This window comes from Myotis daubentonii, chromosome 20, assembly GCF_963259705.1.
Source record: "Myotis daubentonii chromosome 20, mMyoDau2.1, whole genome shotgun sequence".
In the NCBI taxonomy this organism is placed as follows: domain Eukaryota; kingdom Metazoa; phylum Chordata; class Mammalia; order Chiroptera; family Vespertilionidae; genus Myotis; species Myotis daubentonii.
The window spans coordinates 1371848-1382408 of NC_081859.1; the positions used below are offsets into that span (position 1 = coordinate 1371848).

At 59.7% G+C, this 10561-nt stretch overlaps 1 long non-coding RNA gene across 1 annotated transcript in view; it reads left to right on the forward strand.

Moving 5' to 3' along the window:
* LOC132222617 (uncharacterized) overlaps window positions 1-10561 on the forward strand; it is a 256549-nt gene that overhangs the window by 127126 nt on the left and 118862 nt on the right. The gene's annotated exons all lie outside the window — the stretch shown is intronic.

Here is a 10561-nt window from a genome sequence, read left to right on the forward strand (position 1 = left end):
GGGGCTTCTGATGTTCGTCCCGGATGGCATCACCTCTGTGCGTGGGGGTGGTGGTAGGGGGGCGGGGGAAGCTCTCTGACCCCGGCAGATGCATTGCGGACGATAACGCCGGCAGATATGCATGCCTGCAGTGAGACCTGGAGATATGATTGACACTTGGGCGCTGGGAGGCGTCCGGGGCTGCAGGTGTCAGTCCTGAGCGTAGTGCATTCTTTCAGCCCAGTTTCCTCAGGCCCACTCAGCCCAGGGGTGAACCTGAACTTGTTTCTCTCCTGCTCGGGGGCGGGAAAGGCCCGCCTAGCGCTTTGTCCCCGGTCCAGGGACCCTTCTCCTCCGAGGGTCATGCTGGACGAGTGACTCAGGTTCCGCAATGGCCAAGCGAGGCCGGGCTTCCGTCCGCCGGGCTCCTGTTCCGAGGTGAGCTGTGTGCCGGGCACGGGAGCCGCCCGCCATTCGGCGGCTCTTACGGCTTTCCATCCCATGACACAAATGTCAAGGTTGTTTAAAAATGGGCCTCTCTGGCCTGGCCGGTGTGGCTCAGTGGCTGAGCGCCGACCTAGGAACCAGGAGGTCAGGGTTTGATTCCCGGTCAGGGCACAGGCCCGGGTTGGGGGCTCCATCCCCAGTCGGGGGCTTGCAGGAGGCAGCCGATCCATGAGTCTCTCTGATCATTGATGTTTCTCTCTCTCTCCCTCTCCCTTTCTCTCTGAAATCAATAATATATATATATTTTATGATAAAGTGTGAAATCTGAAATCAGAAAGTTATCGGCTCCTGTCAGGCTCGGCCCCCACTCAGGGCAAAGTCATGCTTGGCCTCTTTACGCCTTAACTTCTTTGTAATAAAAGTGACAAAAATTATGAATTCCAATAGTGCTTTTTTTAAAAAAATATATATTTTATTGATTTTTTTACAGAGAGGAAGGGAGAGGGATAGAGAGTTAGAAACATCGACGAGAGAGAAACATCGATCAGCTGCCTCCTGCACACCCCCCACTGGGGATGTGCCCGCAACCCAGGTCCATGCCCTTGACCGGAATCGAACCCGGGACCCTTCAGTCCGCAGGCCGACGCTCTATCCGCTGAGCCACACCGGCCAGGGCCAGTGTTTTCTTGTTTTTGTTTTCTAATTTTTAGAAAGAAATGAGAAAATAGAGAGCGTGTGCCCCATGTTCCGACCGGGAGTGTTTACTACGCACATAGACGCCACTGAAAGCCCGCGTGGCCGTGCGCCGTGGGTCTGAGGGACAGCCCCCCTCGCGGGATTTTGACGACACCCCGAGTCTCCTTTCCTATATTTTGTCTCCGTCACCGATACCGCCTGGCTCCCCACGGCAGGTCTCCGATGTGACAGCGGTTCGCACCGACCCTCTTCCTCTTCGTAGACGAGTGAAACTCGACCGCGTGTCGTGCTTTGTTCTGATGACGCGGGGTTATGGTACGGCACGTGCCAAAGCCACCCAGGGCTGACGGGGAGCATCCCGGGGTGCTGATCACCCCCCACCCCCAGCCCCCTGCCGGAACCTGTGAGGCGCGCCAGCGGCTGCGGGTCCCTCGCTCGCTGGCCCATTAATGAGTGACTCCGGCCTTTTGAAGCTTATCTGCCCGGCTCCTGGAAGTAGTAGATACCCGGCGCTTGTGAGAAATGAACATATTTTTGTGAAAGGGGCTGAGGGACCGTCACGTGACACAGGGAACAGGTGCTCGGAGCCCAGCGGGCGGGCGGGCGGCAGTAAGGAATGCGCGTTCCCTCTCAGCGGTGGGGAGACACGAAACACAACAGCCCAGCCTCCCCTTCGAGTCATCGTTTTCCTCCATCAAGACAGTCTGACCGCTGCCTCGGGGCGAAGGTGGGCCACTTCCAGGCCCCCCGCCTTCTGTTTTAAACACCGCCATGAAAAACAGGACACATGTGCACACACATGCACACATATACACACATGCACACGTGCACACGCACACACACACACGCACGCACACACAACAAGAACAACTCTACCGAAGAGACCAGGGCAGTAGTTATCAACTAGAATCATCTGGGGAAATCTGAAACGACACGCACACCTCATCATCCTGCGCTTTGCTTTATCGTGAGAAATAAACCCTTACAATAAAAGCCTAAAGGACCATTAAGGTGGAAGGAGCAGAACGACCAGCCGCTATGATGCGCACTGACCACCGGGGGGCAGACGCTCAACGCAGGAGCTGCCCCCTGGCGGTCAGTGCGCTCCCACAGGGCCCAGGCCGGGCTGAGGGACTCCCCTCCCCCAGTGCTCGGATTTCGTGCACCAGGCCTCTAGTACCGTGGTCGGCAAACCGCGGCTCGAGAGCCACAGGCGGCTCTTCGGCCCCTTGAGTGTGGCTCTTCCACAAAATACCACGTGCGGGCGCCCACGTACAGTGCGAAGTTGACTTAACACTTTAAGTAAAGTTTATTAAGTTAATTTTAGGGAACGTTGTGGAGTAAAAGAAGATGTAGTGTTGAAGATGGAGAAAGGTGTGTTGAGATGGTTTGGACATAGAGAGAGGATGAACGGAAGGAGATGGACAAAACAGGTCTACAAGACAGTGTGGATGGGAGAGTTGGAAGGGGTCGACCTCAGCGAACGTACCTCCATCAGAATGAGGATGTTTTTAGCAAAGGCCAGCTTAGGAGCACCCTCATTAAGTTCATAACAAGGTACCTACCTATAGAGTCTAAGTTGAAAAAAATGTGGCTCTCAAAAGAAATCTCAATCGTTGTCCTGTTGGTATCTGGCTCTGTGGACTGATGAGTTTGCCGACCACTGGCCTCGGCGCAGCCGCTGCCACCGCAGAGCGCGTCTACGGCGACCCACGCCTACGGGGACCTGTGTGGGTCCGGCTAGCTGGCTTCAGAAAGGACTCGTCAATGATTGACAGGCTAGCCAGTGACTCCAAGTCATCCCTGCCAACCCCCCAAAGGCCTTTGGCAGCGTCGCCTCAGCCCGCGGGGTGCGAGGATGCTAAAGTTCGGTTAATGAGTGACAGTCGCTGTCCACTTCCTGAAGACGCGCGTCCAAGCCGCTGTGGCGGTCTGGTGACCCTGGGTTTTCTCTGGTGGGCACGGCGCCGGGGCGTGCACCAGAGCGGCCCCCCGAGTAGGCGCAGCACTGGGGGGTGGATGAAGAACAGGCGCCCGATGACTGACTGTGCAGCGGGCTGATCGCACCGGGTCCTGGGCAGTTTGCAGAAAACGTATAAAGACGGAGCCAATCGCTTCCTGCCAACCCATCGCTTCATGGCGCGTTCTTGCTTGGACCCTCACCTAACGGGCGTTGGTCAGTGAGTGTACGCAGGACCCGGGCTCGTTGGCACTTTAATCAAAGCAAAATCAGCCCTGGCCGGTGTGTCTCGGTGGATAGAGCGTCGGCCTGCGGATTGAAGGGTCCTGGGTTCGATTCCTGGTCAGGACACCTGCCGGGGTTTCGGGCTCGATCCCCAGTAGGGGGCGTGCAGGAGGCAGCCGATCAATGATTCTCTCTCATCATTGATGTTTCTCTCTCTCTCCCCCTCTCCCTTCCTCTCTGAAAATCAATAAAAATATATTTGAAAACAAAGACAACAAAATAAAATCAGTTTCCTCAACAACCTCCCCAACCCCCAAAGTACGTAAGGTGTTGGAATGGCGTGTTCGGGCGAGGAGTGACGAGCCAAGCTTCCGTCTTTTTCTCTGGAATCCCTGTGAGAACCGGGCCACCTGGCCGGGGAGATAAGTCGCTCTGACACCGGACTGGCCAGGTAGCGGTGACTCACCGTTTGCCGCTCTAATCATTAAACAGCCTCGGTCGATGTTTTGGTGATGCCAATGGCCAGGTCCCAGCTCCTCCACCTTCCACCTGCGTGGGGTCATTTTATTTTCATTGAAGGCCTTATTTTTTGTTTGTTTTGTACATCCTCACCCAAGGATATGTTTTTCCTTTGGTTTTTAGAGAGCGTGGAAGGGAGGGGGCGAGGAGAGAGAGAGAAAGAGAGAGAGAGAGAGAGAGAGAGAGAGAGAGAGAGAGAGAGAGGCATCGATGTGAGAGAAACACATCGCCTGGTTGCCCTCCGCAGCTGAGCGTGCGAGAGCGAAGAGGAGATTCCCGGATGTGACCACAGTGATTGCCCCAGAGGGAGCCGGTCCTGGGGCATTGAGACTGGGACTCTGTGCTTCATTGTCTCCACTTTTTTTTATTTTTAAAATATATTTTTTACAGATTTCAGAGAGGAAGGGAGAGAGAGGACCATCAATGATGAGAGAGAATCATGGACCGGCCGCCTCCTGCACGCCCCCTGCTGGGAATCGAGCCCGCAACCCGGGCCTGTGCCCTTGACTGGAATCGAACCCGGGACCCTTCAGTCCGCAGGCGGATGCTCTATCCACTGAGCCACACCGGCCAGGGCTGGGCGTCTCCAGCTTTAACTCGGGGCAGGGTTTGGGGCTCATGGCCCCGCGAGCGCTGTCTGCCAGCTTTCCTTTTTCTTTCCTTTTTCTTTTAAAATCAATCAGACTCATTGTTTGCTCCTCCGGGCCTGACAGACGTGTTGCAATACGGCCCCGAGCGGCGCCCGCTTCTCTATGTACCTTCTGTCTAAAGGCCCGTTCGAGCCGTGACCCGCATTCATGGGACCACAAACACCGGGTTTAACCATTAACTCTCGCGCCACCTTGAAACGGATGCTTTCATAAGGCGAGGGTGACAGGGGCTCCCACTGGGTGCTGGGAGGGGGCAGAGAGAGAAGGCTTCGGGCGGACGGAGGTTGTGAAGGAGCCGAGAGTTGGTGGCCGGGACGCCCCGGGCTGGACCCAGCGGAGAACGCGCCTTGACCCGGCCACGTCAGAGAACAGTTTTGCTGACATCCCACTGTCCCTGCAGAACATGGGCTCCGTGAAGCGGGCCTGGCTGCGAATAACTTTAAATTGTGGCGATGTCTTGTGTCCATTGGATCACTATTGGATACAATGTCTTGTGTCCATTGGATCACAATTGGATACAATATATCGTGTCCATTGAATCCTGATTGGATACAATGTATTGTGTCCATGGAATCCTGATTGGATACAATGTATTGTGTCCATTGAATCATGATTGGATACAATGTCTTGTGTCCATTGGGTCACAATTGGATACAATATATCGTGTCCATTGAATCCTGATTGGGTACAATGTATCGTGTCCATTGAATCGCAATTGGATACAATGTCTTGTATCCAATCTGTGCTAATACTTAGGGTCCATTAAGGTGTCATTTGATGCTAGGTAGCTATTTTCACCGCCGCCTTCCTGGTGGGCCTTGGGGAAATTTCAGACTGAAACAAGACACATTGTGCTTTTTTTTTTTTTAAATAGATATTTTTATTGATGTCAGAGAGGAAGGGAGAGGGAGAGAGAGATAGAAACATCCATGATGAGAGAGAATCATGGACCGGCTGCCTCCTGTACGCCCCCCACTGGGGATGGGGCCTGCAACCCGGGCCTGTGCCCTGACCGGAAGTCGAACCCTGACCTCCTGTTTGATAGACAGACGCTCAACCACTGAGCCACGCCGGCTGGGCAGTCCTTGATTTTCGACGAAGTGTCTTACCTCCCCTTTCCATCCGGTTATCTAGTTATCCCACCAGCCTTTAAAAAACAGTTTTCCCTTTTCCTTGGGTTAACTTGTTTTTCTCACACCACCTTCCGAGAGTGTTTTAATCCGCAATGAACTGTGATCGGGCCGTTTTGTGAGTTCACGGGGGGGTTGGGGGGCGGGAGGGGTTGGGGGGCAAGTGGCGGCCGGGAATGTGCCCCATCTCCGGAGAGCCCCGCATTTACAAGGAAACCTGGCCACCACGCTCAGTGTCTCAGCCAATCAAGGTGGGGGTGGGGGGGGGGGGTGGCGCACAGAGCCGGTCCTTACTGGGAAGCTGTAAATCTTATCTTAGTAAATAACATAAAACTGGCTAATGATCACCGGCCATATTTTCTTTGCTTCTAAGGGATGGGCTTAAAAAGAGAAACAAGAAAAAGGGTGTGTGTGCGGGGGGGTGGGGGTGGGGGGGCGGCGATTTCTTACAACAACATAAAACAGCTTTTAGGCAGAAAGTAGTCGTAGGTCCCCCAAGGCGGACTATGCCGGGGACACAGACACGCCTTCGGGGGGGGGGGGCAGGCCTGCAGTGTTATTGCTGTTTCCACACGCAGAGAACTCCGTGAGGATCTTGCTGAGAACATGTGTGTTTGTACAGAAATATCTTTTTTTAAAAACATATTTTTATTGCTTTCACAGAGGAAGGAAGAGAGAGAGAGAGATAGAAACATCCATGATGAGAGAGAATCATGGATCGGCTGCCTCCTGCACGCCCCGCACTGGGGATCCAGCCCGCAACCCGGGCCTGTGCCCTGACCTCCTGGTTCCCAGGTCGACGCTCCACCCCTGAGCCACGCCGGCCGGGCTTTTCTGTGTGTAATTTTGTTCCATCTCCGCCCTCTCCCTGTTTGAGCCAACGGGGGCACTCCATTTGGGGGGAGTTCAGAGATTTGGAAGGAAACCTAGGAGGTGGCAGAGGACTGACCCTGTTTATTTTGTCTCTCCGTTCGGCATCCCCCAATTCTCCCCTCTCGTATTTCTCATAAACATTTGGACGTCCTGTGGCGTTTCCCCCAAATGTCTTCCATCTGGAGACGGAGCGAACTTACCAGCCATCTCGTCTACCTTCCAAATCCCGGCCGCCGGCCTGAGAAAAAGCACCCTCTCCTTGCCCAGGAGGGTCCCACCGGCCGTTCCGAAAGCACCTCCAACACAGAGACGACGAGCGTGGAAACGGATCCGCAGGAGCGGCAGGGAGGAGCGCGTATTTCCGTCGTCGTCGGCTCGTCTTTGTGGTTGACACAGTCTCCGTCTTGCAGAGAGCGGCCGATCGTCACGGGTTAAGCGCCAGGGGAACGCCGAGTGCCGTTAGCCCCACCTTGTCATTCAGAGCACGGGGGACGCCACGGGGGCAGCGCGGACGGGACCGGACGGCGGGGAAGCCGCCGAGTGGAGTCTGGAACCGCGTTCCCGGCCCGACTCTTTCCTAGGGAGCCCGTGGAGAACGCAGGGGCACCCCCGGTTCTCCCGCGCTGCGTTCATTCGGAGCGCCCTCCCTGCGGGGAGAGGAGAGGCCCAGCGCCCACTGTCAGCAGACAGGGGGCTGCTTGTTGCCAGATGTTCACACGGACGTCAAGTCCAGACCGAAGGAGCGAGGACGAGTCACGGTCTCTTGAAATGGGTATTTGAGGTCAACGTGGATTTTCTTTTTATTTTTTTACTGAGTTCAGAGAGGAAGGGAGAGGGAGAGGGAGAGAGAGAAACATCCATGATGAGTGAGAGTCATGGACCGGCTGCCTCCTGCACGCCCCGCACTGGGGATGGAGCCCACAACCCGGGCCTGGGCCCTGACGGGGAATCAAACCGTGACCTCCTGGTTCATAGGTCGAGGTTCAACCCCTGAGCCACGCCGGCCGGGCTACTTTTTTTTTTTTGCATCTGAATTCTCCAGATAATTGTCGCAACCCTTGCATTTGACCTGCTTAAGGGGGATTTAACCCATGGCAATGGAGCGACCGTACAAATGCTGTCCAGACTGGAAGCGCTGGGACGCCCCCTCTCTCCCTCCGGGGTCAAACCTTGGCCCGGCAGAGCGTCTATGTTTCTCGTGAGCCCCGTCCTGGGCCCTGGCCCTGCTGTGGGGGACCGGACAGGCCGGGAGCTGCTGCAGGTGGGAGAGGAACACACACAGTGAGGATGGTGTCAGGGCGGCTGTGCGGCTGCCTCAGGGGGGAGGGGGTGGAGGAGGGGGTGGAGGCGGTGGAACCGCGTCACCAGTGGAGGTGAGAGCTTCCCGGCTCCGGTGAGAAGCAGGCAGCTAAGTAAACACGGGCCGGGGTGGGGGCCGGGGTGGGGGCCGGGGGGGGGCCGGGGTGGGGGCCGGGGTGGGGGCCGGGGGGGGGCCGGGGTGGGGGCCGGGGGGGGGCCGGGGTGGGGGCCGGGGTGGGGGCCGGGGTGGGGCCGGGGTGGGGGCCGGGGTGGGGGCCGGGGGGGGGCCGGGGTGGGGGCCGGGGGGGGGCCGGGGTGGGGGCCGGGGTGGGGGCCGGGGTGGGGGCCGGGGGGGGGCCGGGGTGGGGGCCGGGGTGGGGGCCGGGGTGGGGGCCGGGGTGGGGGCCGGGGTGGGGGCCGGGGTGGGGGCCGGGGTGGGGGCCGGGGTGGGGGCCGGGGTGGGGGCCGGGTGGGGGCCGGGGTGGGGGCCGGGGTGGGGGCCGGGGGGGGGCCGGGGTGGGGGCCGGGGTGGGGGCCGGGGTGGGGGCCGGGGGGGGGCCGGGGTGGGGCCGGGGTGGGGGCCGGGGTGGGGGCCGGGGGGGGGCCGGGGTGGGGGCCGGGGTGGGGGCCGGGGTGGGGGCAGGGGTGGGGGCCGGGCTGGGGGCCGGGGTGGGGGCCGGGGTGGGGGCCGGGGTGGGGGCAGGGGTGGGGGCAGGGGTGGGGGCCGGGCTGGGGGCCGGGGTGGGGGCCGGGGTGGGGGCCGGGGTGGGGGCCGGGGTGGGGGCCGGGGTGGGGGCCGGGGTGGGGGCCGGGGTGCAGGCAGCGGGAACACCAGGTCCTGAGCCCGAGCGGTTGGCTGTGGAAGCTGCCGGTTTCCTCCGGCTCCTGACCCTCCCGTGTGCTCACGGGGCAGGTGGGGCCAGGGCCGGTGGAGTGTCTGCCGGGGCCCTGGTCCGTGAACAAGGCCTTCGCCTCCCCTGCCACCGCCTGCCCCTGTGTCATTCTCGTCGGAGATGCTGGGCTGGGGGGGCTCTCAGGGGCCGGGCAGCCCCAAAGGTCGCCTCCCGGTCTCCCCGAGGGTGGGGATGTCAGCCCAGGCGCCGCCCCCTCTGGCATTTCCTCCCGGAGGGCGGCCTCCTCGGCCCAGCCGGGCAGCGGCCACGTCCACCTGTGAGCTCTCCGCGGGTGACACGTCCGGGGCCGCCTCCTTGGTAGCATCTGAGGGCCTCACGGAGCGGACGGACACGGTGACTGAAGCAGGGACGGCCTCTGTCCCCCGATGACGAGTGGGCCCGGCGGTTTGGACGGGGCCTCGGAAAATTCCGCCGATTCGGGGGGGGGGGGGGGCGGGCTTACTTGTTGACGGCCTGTTGTTACAGATCAGCTACAGGACGCACATGGAAAAACTATGCGAGGCTGGGAGGAGGGGGTCGCCGCGTCCCCAGGACACCTCCCCCGTCCCTAACGACTGCCAGATGCAGCCCCATGTTTTTTCTCGGTGTCGATGGGTTTGACGCCCCAGTTTCAGGGACACGATGACACGCCTGGGAAGCTCCGTCCGTCCGTCCGTCCATCCGTCCGGCTCCTCGTGCAGAGAGAGCCGTGGGCCGGCCCAACCGGGTGGCTCAGTGGTCAGTTTTTATTGATGTCAGAGAGGAAGGGAGAAGGAGAGAGAGGGAGAGAGAGAAGCATCGATGATGGGAGAGACTCAGGGATCGGCTGCCTCCTGCACGCCCCCCACTGGGGATGGAGCTCACAACCCGGGCCTGTGCCCCGACCAGGAATCGAACCCTGACCTCCTGGTTCCGAGGTCGATGCTCAACCCCTGAGCCTCGCCGGCCGGCCCATGGCTCCTCGCTGAGAGAGACACTCCTCCGTGGCAGACGTCCCGGTGCCCAGGGAGGGGCACCATTTCGGGGCAGGTCTCCCCTCCGTCCGTTGGAAGCAGAGCCGCGGGGTCCCCCTTTGCTGCTGCCCGGGTGGCCGCTCCGCGCTGCCTTGCGAGGACACCCCCCCTCCTCGCTCTCCGACCAGAGGAAGGGAGGTTTGGGGGAGGCGTGTGGCTTGGCGGACGTTGGGAGAGAGTCCGCACGTGGTAACGGAGGAGCCACTGGTTTTCCCAGCGTGCACCTCTGCCAGGGACTTGCACTGACCTGACCCAGGAGCCCAGGCCTGGGGAACCAGTAAGTGGCTCGGTTAACCACAGGCCAGTGGGGGGATGTTTCCGTGTTAGCCTCCCCCTCTCCCTCCCCCTCCTCCCCCCCTCCCCCTCCCCCCCTCCTCCTCCCCCTCTCCCTCCCCCTCCTCCTCCTCCCCCTCCTCCCCCCTCCCCCTCCTCCTCCTCAGAGCCATCCTGAGTCATCTTTTTATTTCATTTTTTCCCCTAAAACCACAGACCCGTAACACCAACACGTTTTCACATCCAACCTCCATTGCACTTGGCTGGTGTCCTTCGGCGTCCAGAGTCCAAATGCTTTTTGTGTCGTTCTCCGCGCTCAGCGCCCGCATCTGCCGTGCCAAGGTCAGGGACGATGTTGCCCAAGTTTAGAAACATCGTTGCAGAGGCTCCGTGTGTGTGTGTGTGGGGGGGGGGGGGGAGATGGGGGTGGGTGTCACTTAGAAGTCCTGGCAGAGACCGGCATCAGCGGGGCCTCCATGGGAGGCGGGAGGAGGAACCAGCCTGTCTGGGCAACCTCTGTATTATTATCTTTTAAAATCTATTGTTTATTGATGTCAGAGAGGAAGGGAGAGGGAGAGAGAATCATGGATCGGCCGCCTCCTGC